This window comes from Cryptomeria japonica, chromosome 10 (assembly GCF_030272615.1).
Source record: "Cryptomeria japonica chromosome 10, Sugi_1.0, whole genome shotgun sequence".
Lineage (NCBI taxonomy): Eukaryota > Viridiplantae > Streptophyta > Pinopsida > Cupressales > Cupressaceae > Cryptomeria > Cryptomeria japonica.
Window position 1 is genome coordinate 173739433 of NC_081414.1, and position 14273 is coordinate 173753705.

Sequence of the window (14273 nt, forward strand, 5' to 3'; positions counted from 1 at the left end):
TTTCAGCAGAGTTTTGAAAAGCTTTCATTTAGTCTTTATGATTTCTATTTCTACCTTTCTTACAGTAATTGAGAATAATCATTCAAGGAGCTTAGTGCATATATCTTGTAGACCCATTTCAAGTTTTACGTTCCTGGATTGACAACTAAATGAACACCAGCCATGAGAATAGTAAACACTACCATATGAATATCCAAACTTCGGATTAAGATTTCGATTAGAGGTATTATTGTTATTAAAGTTGGAGTAGACAAAGATTACCACTTTCTACTACTTTTTTATTGACATTTTAACACAATTCTCTTTGTGCATTAGTAATTGATAACTACAAGATTACCAAGTACCAATTATATGATAACAACAAATAAATGAAAACAAAAAAATTACACCTTTTATGACATGTAATTTCAAGAATCAAAATATTAAATATATGTAACAATGAACACTACCATCTAAAAGTATATATTTTATATTAAATGAAAAAACAAGTAGATGTGGAAGATTAAGAGTGAATTAACTAATTTCAATAGTTTATAATTATAAATTTGATCATTAAAATTTTTAGAAGAAATAAACATTGTCTTGCATCTTAAGTTATTTGCATTTGCAAATTTGATCCTAAAAATGGTTTGTCTCATATCCTAAATTAATTTAAATATAGAATAGAGAAATAAGTTACCTTACACTCTTAGTTTTTCTAAATTACTTTTTAAAATTATAAATTTGATTCTACAAAAAATTAAACTAAGAAAATATTTTTTCTTACATTCTCAATCACTTTTGCAACTATAAATGTGATCCAAAAATTGTAGACCACAACTTTTTTTTGATGTTGTGAATTTATATTTCATAAAACTCATTCTTGTTAAGTATATGAAGCTCAACGGTCTTCTTCATTTCCCTCCAAAATCTTTTGCCTTCTCATATTCCTGCCTTTGCTTATATATATGAGAGGTTCTCACTTTCTTTGGTCGATCTTTCTAAAGATGTAACTTGCAGTTGATTGTATTGATGACAAACAGAGTATAATATAAGTTTTCCCCTGCTTCAAAGTGGATGTAGCCATTAATGGTGAACTACGTAAAACATGTACTATGAATTTGTGTTTTCTTTTTGAATTCTATTTCTCTTTCTGCATTTTATTCACACTTCTTTAATTTAACAATTGGTATTAGAGCGAGGTTAGATCATTGTTAAGATTTTCGTGGTTGAAATTCTGGAATCATGGAAGAAGAGAAGTTAGAAAAGTTCTTTGGTCAGAATTTTGGGTTATGGAAGGTGCAGTTGGAGTCCTTGTTGATAAAGCAAGAACTTTCACTTGCGCTTGAAGGGAAAGCAAAGAAGCCAACTATGATGGCTGATGAAGAATGAGACAAATTAGACAAGAAGGCAAGAGAGACAATTTTTCTCTCTTTGTCCAACAATGTCCTTTTCAATGTCACGGGTGAAGTGAAAACGAAAGATGTATGGGATAAATTAACAACCATGTATGAAATGGTGTCGGCTGCAAATAAAGTGTTTATCATGAAGCAGTTGTACAAGCTTAAGATGAAGGAAGGTTGTGCAATGGAAAATCACATCAATGAATTTAATATATTGATTAGTCAAGCAACTTCGGTGGGGATGACACAAAATGATGAAAGCAAGGTTGTCCTTTTGTTATGCTCTTTACCAAGCAACTGGGATGGTGTTGTAACAGTCGTTAGCACATAGATATCTGGTAAAAATAAGATAGTTTGTAATGATGTAGCAGCTACTCTTCTCAGCGAGGATTTGAGAAGAAAAAATGAAGAACCTTCATTCGGTGAAGCCTTAAAGGTGGTAAGCACCGAAAATAGAGGTAGAAGCCATAATAGAGGCAGAAATAACTATCACAGGCAATCAAAATCAGCAAGGAGATCGAAGTCTAGAAACAAAAATGGTGATTGTTGGTTTTGTGGAAAATCTAGTCATGTAAAGAAGGATTGTAGAAACTACAAAAGGGCACAAGAGAAGGTGTGGGATAGTGAAGCGGATACTGTCTATGACAAGGATGATAGTGTATTAATCCTTTCAACAACTGACACTACTCTAGATTCATGGGTATTTGATTTTGGTACCTCCCATCGTGCTACCTAATGTCTTGAAGTGTTCATAAACTACAAAGAAGATAACTTTGGAAATTTCTTCTTAGGAGATAACAAAGCTTGCAAAATTATAGGTAAGGGCGATGTGTTGCTACCATTAGAAGGTGGTAAAACGTGGCTACTCAAGGATGCTCGACATATCCCACAATTATCCTTTTTAATGTGATTAAGTACCCAACCCCCTAATACATTAATTAGGTTATCACTTATTAAGCTCAATTTCCAATGGGTTATCCTAGCAGCCACTTTGGCCCTGACCCCCACTTGAAAGTGATGGGATGGGGTTTGGAATAGACTAGCCTAGTCTATGCTCTTGGATCCTTTCCTTGGATCACCAGGTGTTCAAACCACACCCTAGGGTCTCTAGGACTTCCCCTTCTTGTGGAATCCCCTGACCTTGCCCAATCCACCCACCAACAAGTTGAAAAACTACTCCTAAGGTCTCACCTACTCATGAGATTCAAGAACCCTTACTTAGGCTAATAAGGGTTTGGCTTGCTCCACACCTTCCTAGGTCTTAGCAAGGATAGGTCAGGTCTAACACATGGTTTTTCCACCCATTCATATGTCCCCAAGAGGTTTCAAACTTTCAACCCCTTACCGATTTCACTATTTTGTCTTTTTCCTATAAAATAGGGCTACAAGGAATGTGCCTAATTAGGCCTCCTATCAGGACTTTTAGGGCTCCCTCTTGTAAACGATGCACATGCTTGTGAAACTTCCTAAAAGACCTGCTATTCATTTGGCAAGGAATCAAGGATTTTTCTGGTTTTGGGCCTCCAAGTGTCCGTACACTGCCCTTGGTGGATTTTAAGGGTTTTAAGGGTTTTTAAGAGGGTTTTTAGGCTTGCCAGGGTCACAATGTAGGTTTGATGTTCTTGCCACCTTGTTTGGATTGGTGGAGGCTCCTCCTTCACACCAATGGTACTCCACTCACCCCTCTACAACTCCTCCAAAGGGTGCCTCCTCCTCTGACCTTCCTTGCTCTCCAAGACCTCTGCAACTTAACCCTTCCTAGTCGGGCACTGCTCAGTCTCGCCTAGGAGTGGGTCTTTAGTTGGCCTCCCTGCATCATCAAGGGCCCTACTTTCTTGGAAGTATAGCACAAGGTCTCTACTCCCATTCCCCATGGTTTCATGGTGATTACACAATGGGGAATGGAGTTATGAACCCATTGACACAAACCAGTCCAAAACTGGACAGTGATAAGCAAATTTACAAAATATTTACAAACACACACAACCTGCAAAACAAAACCTAATCTAATTACTCACAATGGAAGCAAATACACCATACAAGACACTCCACATAGTTTTGCATGAAAATCAATCCATTAACAATCTTCCTTTACTCCATTTGTACCGACTGGCAACAAAATTGCAGTCACAGTCAAGTCACTTTGCTTGGGCCATACAACAACTGACATCCAACCCCTTATCTTAGGGTTTGCAACTACTTATACTACCCTTTCCTCAGTCTGTGTGCCCATATCAGGGTTGTCCATGCAAAACTAAAGTTTTTGACCTCTAGGTGGAAAAGTTGCTTGACAACTTTGAAAAGTTGTCATGCAACTTTTGAGCAACTTTCTCAATGTTGCTTTTTTTGACTCCTAGACCCATATTGGGCTAACTCAAGGACACCATCATGCTACGAAGGACCCCTAAACACCTCAAAGGCACACATACCCTCTATTTTCAAGAAAATCTCAATCTTGACTAATGACCCTAGGACCTCAACTAGGACCCTAACTAGGACCAATGAGCACATGGCTCTTTATTTTATATACAATGGCTTCATAAAGAAGCAAGAACACAATCAAAAGAAAATGGTGGGAGCCCTTTGAAGGGTGCTCTTGCACCAGAAAGCCACTCCCTTTTATGACAAAAACATTCTCAAAACCAACCATCATCAAAAGAAACATAATCTAATCTCATGAGTCTCATAGAAAAAATCAGAAACACCATAAACCATATAATGAGTTCCATCTAAGTCTGGAATAACATCGTATCTCAATTCACATAAGCATCCAATACATAAGCTTCCATCAAAGAGCTCAACATAGCTCAATCCCAAAAGGAGAGTAATGCAATAACACCAAGAGTCTGATAATCCACCCAAATCAATAATAAGTAAAACCCGCAAAGAAATAAAAAGCATCATATTACTAATAATAAAGATTTATCTCAAAAACCAACCTTTGTAGCCCCCAAAGATATTCAAGCCAAAACAACACAAAAATACACAAAACCCAAACACCTGTTGGTTTAGGTTACTATAACATGAAAGGTCAAGGGTTTGGTTTAATAAAACTTTGAAATAATACCAAGGTTAATAAAATTCACTTCATAGGCATATGGATAACATTAATTATTTGGTAAAGAATATATATATATATATATATATATATATATATATATATATATATATATATATATATATATATATATATATATATATATATATATTGACAAATAAATAGCAGGACAAATATCATATTACTTTAATAATTAATATGCTACCAAATTAATTTAATAAAAATTTAATAATAAATTATCACTCGCAAATTGTTTTAAAGTTGTTGGGCACAATATATTAATTGTAGTGCAGAATAATTTAATAATTAATGAGAATTTTATTGCTAAAATATAAACTAAATATCGCAGGGCACATAAAAACATGATTTGTTGTGCATAATGAACATTGCAAATTAAATTAAAAATTAAAACTAGGTGAAATCAAATTATAATGTTGGGCATAAAAATAAAATTCATTGTGCATTTCAAAAAAAACATAGAATTTGATTTAAAACAAAAATCAATAATTTTTTTAAAACAAAAATCAATAATTTTTTTAAAACAAAAATCAATACTTTTAAATAGAAAATTCATAATTAATTTCTAAAGACAAAAATCAATACTTTTTAAAAAGGAATTTCATAATTAAAAGAATGGAAATACAATTTTATAGAGATCAAATTTAAGACTCCCAACCCACTAAACATAATTGAATAATTTTTAAATTGATAAATGCAATGTTGTATTAAGAAAAAACTCCAAAAGACAAACTAAAATTTTTAATAAATTTTAACTATAGAAAAATACATAAAGATAAAGAAATGATTATATACACTTTTTTTTTTTAAATGCAAAGACTTAATCAGTCAAACCCCCAAATTCATAGGTGTTAAATCCAAATAACATAATCTATTGAAATTACAAATGTCCTCAATCGAATCATACATATAGAAAACCACAAAAAAATCATAATTAAAATTATAAAATTAAAATTCAACATCCTTTTTATAATCACAAACAAAATGGTATTTAATCCTTACCTCATTTTGCAATTCCCAGCAATCCGAAAAAAAAAAAAAACCCCAAACTCCAATCAATTATTTTCCTAAGAATTTTTTTACCAAATAGCCAGAATTGAATCTTTTTCTTTCTTTTTCTTTTATCTGGAAATTTTCCCCAATAATAATGTGCAACTCCTAAAATGCCTCACGGGAAATAGAAACTTTCTCCAAAATCATCACTTCACAAAAGTTAACAAATTTGAATTTCTAATGTTTTATTAAATTTATTTTAAATTCATTTCTATTTTCATTTATAGTCAATTCATCTACTAATGAACTGCGGATTTTTTAGTACACCATATTCATGCATTTACTATCCATGTGACTGTATTAATATTACTGAAAGGTGTTTTATTTGCTCGCAGTTCTCGTTTAATACCCGATAAAGCAAATCTTGGTTTTCGTTTTCCTTGCGATGGGCCTGGTAGAGGAGGAACATGTCAAGTATCTGCCTGGGATCATGTCTTCCTAGGATTATTTTGGATGTACAATGCAATTTCGGTAGTAATATTTCATTTTAGTTGGAAAATGCAGTCTGACGTTTGGGGTAGTATAAGTGATCAGGGAGTGGTAACTCATATTACAGGAGGAAACTTTGCATAGAGTTCCATTACAATTAACGGGTGGCTTCGTGACTTTCTATGGGCACAAGCTTCTCAAGTAATCCAATCTTACGGTTCTTCATTATCTGCCTATGGCCTTTTATTCTTAGGTGCTCTTTTCGTTTGGGCCTTTAGTTTAATGTTCCTATTTAGTGGCCGTGGATATTGGCAAGAACTTATTGAATCTATTGTTTGGGCTCATAATAAAATAAAAGTTGCTCCTGCTATCCAGCCAAGAGCCTTGAGTATTGTCCAAGGACGTGCTGTAGGAGTAGCTCATTACCTTCTGGGTGGAATCGTCACAACATGGGCGTTCTTCCTAGCAAGAATTATTGCAGTAGGATAATGACTAGGAGGATTTGAAAAGCATTATGGCATCAAGATTTCCAAAGTTCAGCCAAGGCTTGGCCCAGGACCAAACTACTCGTCATATTTGGTTTGGTATTGCTACTGCACATGACTTTGAGAGTCATGATGATATTACCAAAGAGCGTCTTTATCAAAAGATTTTTGCTTCTCACTTTGGTCAGTTAGCTATAATCTTTCTGTGGACCTCTGGTAATTTGTTCCACGTAGCTTGGCAAGGCAATTTCGAAGCATGGGTCGGCGACCCCTTACATGTAAGACCTATTGCTCATGCAATTTGGGATCCTCATTTTGGTCAACCGGCCGTAGAAGCCTTTACCCAAGGAGGTGCCCCCGGTCCGGTCAATATTGCTTGTTCCGGTGTTTATCAGTGGTGGTATACAATTGGCTTACACACTAATGAAGATCTTTATACTGGAGCTCTTTTCTTGCTATTTCTTTCTGCTCTCTTTTTAACAGCGGGTTGGTTGCATCTACAACCTCAATGGAAACCAAGTGTTTCATGGTTTAAAAATGCCGAATCTCGTCTCAATCATCATTTCTCAGGGCTTTTCGGAGTCAGTTCTTTGGCTTGGACAGGGCATTTAGTTCATGTCGCTATTCCTGAATCAAGAGGAGAACACATAAGATGGGATAATTTTTTAGATGTATTACCGCATCCCGAAGGGTTGGAACCACTTTTTACAGGTCAGTGGAATCTTTATGCTCAAAATCCTGATTCCAGTAGTCATTTATTTGGTACTACTAAAGGGGCGGGAACTGCTATTCTAACTCTTCTCGGGGGATTTCACCCACAAACACAAAGTTTGTGGCTAATTGATATCGCACATCATCATTTAGCTATTGCATTTGTGTTTTTCATTGCTGGCCATATGTATAGAACCAATTTGGGATTGGACACAGTATAAAAGATATTTTAGAAGCACATGTTCCTCCGAAAGGCTTATTAGGACACGGGCATAAGGGTCTTTACAACACAATCAATAATTCTCTTCACTTTCAATTAGGTCTTGCTCTAGCTTCTTTGGGAGTTGTTACTTCCTTGGTAGCTCAACACATGTATTCTTTACCTGCCTATGCATTCATAGCGCAAGATTTTACTACCCAAGCTGCATTGTATACTCATCATCAATACATTGCCGGATTCATTATGACAGGGGCATTTGCTCATGGAGCTATATTTCTCATTAGAGATTATAATCCAGAACAGAATAAGGATAATGTATTGGCGAGAATGTTGGAGCATAAGGAAGCCATAATCTCTCATTTGAGTTGGGTTAGTTTATTCCTAGGTTTTCATACCTTGGGACTTTATGTTCATAACGATGTTATGCTCGCTTTTGGTACTCCAGAAAAGCAAATCTTGATTGAACCCATATTTGCTCAATGGATACAATCTGCTCATGGTAAGACCTTATATGGTTTTGATGTACTCTTATCTTCAGCAAATGATCCAGCATTCAATGCTGGCAAAAGCTTATGGTTACCCGGTTGGTTGAGTGCTATTAACGATAATAAAAATTCACTGTTCTTAACAATTGGTCCCGGAGACTTTTTGGTTCATCATGCTATTGCTCTAGGTTTGCATACAACTACATTGATTTTAGTAAAAGGTGCTTTAGATGCGCGCGGTTCTAAGCTAATGCCTGATAAGAAAGATTTTGGTTATAGTTTTCCTTGCGATGGTCCGGGACGGGGCGGTACTTGCGATATTTCGGCCTGGGATGCTTTTTATTTAGCAGTTTTTTGGATGTTGAATACCATTGGATGGGTTACTTTCTATTGGCATTGGAAGCATATTACCTTATGGCAGGGAAATGTAGCTCAATTTAATGAGTCTTCCACTTATTTAATGGGATGGTTAAGAGATTATCTTTGGTTAAATTCTTCACAACTAATTAATGGATACAATCCTTTTGGTATGAACAGTTTATCTGTATGGGCATGGATGTTCTTATTTGGGCATCTTGTTTGGGCTACTGGATTTATGTTTCTTATTTCTTGGCGTGGATATTGGCAAGAACTGATTGAAACTCTTGCATGGGCTCATGAACGCACACCTTTGGCTAATTTAGTTCGATGGAGGGATAAGCCGGTAGCTCTTTCCATTGTTCAAGCGCAATTAGTTGGATTAGCTCACTTTTCTGTAGGCTATATATTCACCTATGCAGCTTTCTTAATTGCCTCTACATCAGGCAAATTCGGTTAATTCTTTTTCATTTTATTCTAATATTTAGATTTTCTATCTAATCTTTATTGGTTAGCACATTTGAGTATCTGAGACACAATTTAGGAGTTGTCTCACCTACTTCATGCACTTAAATGTGTATGGAGAACTATGGTTTAGGGGAATTTCAATGCCATATCTCTTGTCTCTTGGACCATATGCTGAACACAGGGGGAGATCAAGTGTTCATATTGCAGATCCGATAAGGATGAGGTTTGGTTCATACTGTATTGGTTGGTTAGTTTGACATTGTGGAAAGTGCTCATTGGTTTAGGTTTGAGGTTTATTTTAATGTCTATCCAATTTGTACTTAATTGAAATCACAAATTAGATTGTCGGTTGAAAGGAAAAGTTGTGTTGCCCACCGAGAGATAGACCCACAATGGAGAGATCTAACTAAGGGGGAGACTATCCTGACTGATTTTATAAAGAGGAACTGACATAACGGTGACCGAGGTTGTCTTGATTGTGCAAAAGGAACCGGTTGAAAACACAAAGGAGAAGAATACATAGTTTTACCAGGGAGAATGAACCAAATAATGCAATGATCTGGATGAAGGAATGCCCTGGCCCTTTTTCATTGTTGTCAAAGGGGGAGAATGAACCAGTTGAAATAGAATGCAGTGTGTGTTGACGTCAATGCCAAAGGGGGAGATTGTTGGTACCAATTGTCATTGATGTCAACTGGTACGGTCAACCGATATGCAGGCATGTAAGTAAGGTGTGTGACAGGTATGCAGGCAGTAACATTATCCACCGGTAAGAAAGCAAGGGACAACAAAAGGAACATGATCATCAGTATGCAAGGAGACATGTCGTCAATGGGAAAGTATGTCCACCAGCAGGCAGACACAATTTGGTGCATGATACTTGAATTTTGATGACATCGTGTTATCAAAGATACTACCTGCATGAACGTTGGTGTAGTGTCACCAGTAAAAAGGGTTACCGGTATGCATCAAAGTGCAAATGGAGATAAACTTAGTGACTCGTCCTGGATACCTATTGTGGATTGGTGAGTTTGATGACTAGGCAGGTATGATCTCCATCAACAAAACATGAGGCTACAAGGTACGAAGGTTAACTAATAGGGTTAGTGAACCGATAGGTGAATATTGAAAGAGCATGTTGGTCGGTGATTGAGCCTAAGCCGACATATTGGCCTGAGCTGAGGTGGATGTCGACTGAGATGCCACATGGTCTCTAAGTGGCAAATGAATAGTGCATTGTCAGTAAGGTAGTTAGTGGTTGGTTAGACATTAAATGTCTACATAAATCACGAGTCAAGTCCAGGGGTTTTAACCTTTCTTCCTTTCTGAGATCTCCCGAAAGGGGCATGATCAAATTTTGCTTTCTTGCTTTGTTGGGCTCCACCGGATTGTGGCTTGCTCACCACTCTTGCAAATTCACCTTTCTTCTTCACCTTTCCTACTTCCTCCTTAGATTCAATCTCAGAGGCCATCAGAGACACAACAACATAACTCCACTTGGACTTCTCCTTTGTCTTCAATACTCCCTTTCTAGATGGGTTCGGTCCTGAAGATGGTGCCACCGGAGCAGGGGTAGACTTGGTCTCCTTTCGTTTAACCTTCTCTAGGGAACTGGATTGACCTTAGGCTTTTGAGTTTCCTCTTTGGCTTCCTTCTAAGTATGATTTTCTCTTGCCTACTGCACCTCCTCCCGGGTGAATCCCATCTGCATTGCAACTTCCTCAGCCATCTTTGCAACTTTCCTTTTTCTAGCAGGTGCAATGAACTATTTGTGCAGTTCAAAGTATTTCTCCTTGAATGCTCCAAATCTTCCTTCTTTAGGATCAAATGGTTGTCTTAATAGGTTTTGAGCATATGTCGCAAGCGTGATAGAGTCAACTTCATACCCCATGGGCATGATCCACACTATCCTAGGTTCCACAACTTCCATTTGGCATTGATCTTTATCAATCATGAAACAAATAGTTTGCTCATATTTCTCCATAATCTCCTTAGGGATTCTTTCTTTGTTCTTCATTGCAACTTGAAAAGATTTGAAATAACCCCAGAGAGTAGATATTGTCATTGTGGCATCTCCTATTCCCCACAATCCATCTTTGATTTGCATTGCCACCGGTGTATCATAGGCTCATTGGACCTTTCCTTTTACATCGGTTATCTCATTCAAGAAATATAAGGCCAAGCAAATAAGAAGAGTTCCAAATTTAAAAGCATGCTTCTTGTCTTGTTTATTTTTGTTCAAATTGCCCATCATCTTATTTAGAAGGACTATACATAAATCATACCTCATGTCATTCTTCAATATCTAATATGCAAAGTATATGGTAGTTTTGGAGACAAAGTTGTATCTTCTTGACTGGTAAACTTTGAATTTGACCACCATTTATGCAAACTTGACATCATGCTCCAGAATGTCATTTATGTTCATTACACTGCTGTCTAACTTGGAACCAGTAGTGGCTATCAGTGTGTTATTCAATACTTTTCTTAGACTGGGTACTTCACCGATTTCACTAAGGCATGTCATAGCTCAAATTGCTTGTTTGGTGATCTCATGAGGCCTATCAAGCCATATGAATTCATCACAGACTTGACTGAGAATATACCAGATCCATTTTTCTTCGTCGAACAACAAAAAGTGGATGAATTGTGAAAAACCCTTATCCTTATGAACCCTTTTCTCTGGTTTGAGGTTTCCTAAATTATCCGCCAAATGTTTGTTATATAGGTTCAACATGTCAACGTTACTTGATTGTGGACTATAGTATCCTAAGAAAGGATAATTTACCTTGCAAGCCTACACTGATGCTAATTGGGCTGGATGCACTGATGACTAGAACAACACAAGTAGTGGTCCATTCTTCCTAGATAACTGGTTGGTTTCATGGAACAACAAGAAGAAAGATTCAATCTCCCCATCAACTGCTAAAGCTGAATATATTGTTATTGCTACATGCTGCTCTCATGTGCTATGGATGAAGCAAACCCTCAAGGATATTCAGGTAGAGATTATTGATCCTATTTCTATCTGGTGTGACAATTGAAGTGCAATAAACATATAAAAGAACCTGATTATGCACTCAAGGACAAAGTACATTGTCATCAAATATAATTTTCTCGGGGAGAAGGTGGTAGAGTAGGAAGTTAAGGTAGAATATGTCCCCACAGGTGAGTAAGTGAATGATATCTTCACCAAACCTTTATTGGTTAGCACATTTGAGTATCTGAGACACAAGTTAGGAGTTGTCTCACTTGCTTCATGCACTTAAATGTGTATGGAGAACTATGGTTTAGGGGAATTTCATTGCCATATCTCTTATCTCTTGGACCATATGCTGAACACAGGGGGAGATCAAGTGTTCATACTGCAGATTTGATAAGGATGAGTTTTGGCTCATACTGTACTAGTTGGTTGGTTTGACATTGTGGAAAGTGCTCATTGGTTTTGGTTTGAGGTTTCTTTTAATGTCTACCCAATTTGTACTTAATTGAAATCACAAATTGGTCTGTCGGTTGAAAGGAAAAGTTGCATTGCCCACCGAGAGATAGACCCACAATAGAGAGATCTCACTAAGAGGAGACTATCCTGACTGAGTTTATGCAGAGGAACTTCTATAACAGTGACTGAGATTGTCCTAATCGTGCAGAAGGAACGGTTGAAAACACAAAGGGGAAGAATACACAATTTTATTGGGGAGAATGAACCAAATATTGCAATGACCTAGATGAAGGAATGCCCTGGCCCTTTGTCATTGTTGTCAAAGGAGGAGAATGAACTAGTTGAAATAGAATGCAGTGTGTATTGAAATCAATGCCAAAGGGGGAGATTGTTGGCACTGTATTGTCATTGATGTCAACTGGTATGGTCAATCGATATGCAAGCATGTAAGTAAGGTGTGTGACAGGTATGCAAGTAGTAACATTATCCACCAGTAAGAAAGAAAGGGACAACAAAAGGATCTTGATCATCAGTATGCAAGGAGATGTGTCGTCAATGGGAAAGTATGTCCACCAGCAGGAAGACGCAATTTGGTGCATGTTACTTGGAGTTTGATGACATCGTGTTATCAAAGATACTACCAGTATGAAGGTTGGTGTAGTGTCACCGGTAAATAGGGTTACCGGTATGCATCAAAGTGAAAATGTAGATAGACTTAGTGACTCATCCTGGATACTTGTTGTGGATTGGTGAGTTTGATGATTGGACAGATGTGATCCCCATCGATGGAACATGAGACGACGAGGTATGAAGGTTAACTGATAGGGTTAGTGAACCGATAGGTGAATATTGATAGAGCGTGTTGGTTGGTGATTGAGCCTAAGCCAACATAGTAGCCTAAGCTGAGGTGGATGTCAACTGAGATGTCACGTGGTCTCTAAGTGGGAAATGAACAGTGCATTATCAGTAAGGTAGTTAGTGGTTGGTTAGACATTAAATGTCGACTACATAAATCACGGGTCAAGTGCAATGGTTTGCGACTCAAGACAGATTAGTTGACAAAAATTTGATTCATTGACATCATGATAATTGCAGAATGTCCAAGTGTAGATCTAATATGGTGAAGGCAACCATGAATACATTAAATATGTTTGACAAACAGCATGGTTGACAAACAATCAAAGCATGGTCGACAAACCAGTTGAAGTCTTCTAAAGATAGTAAACGTGTTTCTAAAAGAATAAAATATTGCAACACTATTTGTCTTGATGCAGGTGTGAATCTCGGAAAGGTGATCTGATCTAATCGGATACGAATGAAGTTGGTGAAGAAAACCCTAGACATAAAATATTTGAATATTGCATATTGGTGGGAAAGCAGATATATAAACATGCAGATAAAACACCAAGGTGGAGATGCCAGTTGTGATAGAAGAGGGTCCTTGAGAGAGAAAAGAGCTAATCAACCTGAGAGATCTTTGTAAAAGAGTGAGGTGACAAAATATCTGGATGTCAACCGACATGAAAGCTTCAACTGGTAATTTGGGTTCAACCGGTAAGATTCAAAGTTAACAGTCAAGTGAATTGACAATATTTAGACTAGTAAGAAGGCATCAGAGGGTGATAGAGTGCAGGGTGAGTATCAGAGGAAGTCAGCAAAGGTAGAGATTGACTAGTAAGGAATCCAAGCTAGTGAATTGATAACCAGTAATTGAAGAACAGGTGAGATAGAGGAGTGTAACCGATAGAGAGAAGTTAAGTCAGTGTTACAAAACTCATTTGTAACAAGGTGCTTTCATTGTGTATCATTGAGTTGGTGCTCAGTGCAAGGGCTAACGCTCCTTTGGGTTGGTACCCATAAATAATTAGGGATTGGTGCCCTAAATCATTGTAATAGTGCGATTCATTTTGAGGCTGGATTGGAGCAGTAGACTCCAACAATATTTCTCACTGAGGTTTTTCCCACATTGGGTTTTTCTTGTATAACAGATATTGTGTGATGTACTTTTGTGTGTTCTTACATCTTGATCTTTTCTTTGTCTAATTGGTATACTTACTTAGTGTTTGAATTGCTAATCGGTACACACTCTTAGGTTTAATAGGTTAAGATTATTGAAAATCACTAATTCATCACCCTCTCAGTGACACTTTGTGTTCAACATATGGATC

At 37.0% G+C, this 14273-nt stretch overlaps 1 pseudogene; it reads left to right on the top strand.

Moving 5' to 3' along the window:
* Positions 1–6234: 6234 nt before the first annotated feature.
* Positions 6235–8658, top strand: LOC131859611 (photosystem I P700 chlorophyll a apoprotein A2-like; annotated as a pseudogene).
* The last annotated feature ends 5615 nt before the right edge of the window (positions 8659–14273 follow it).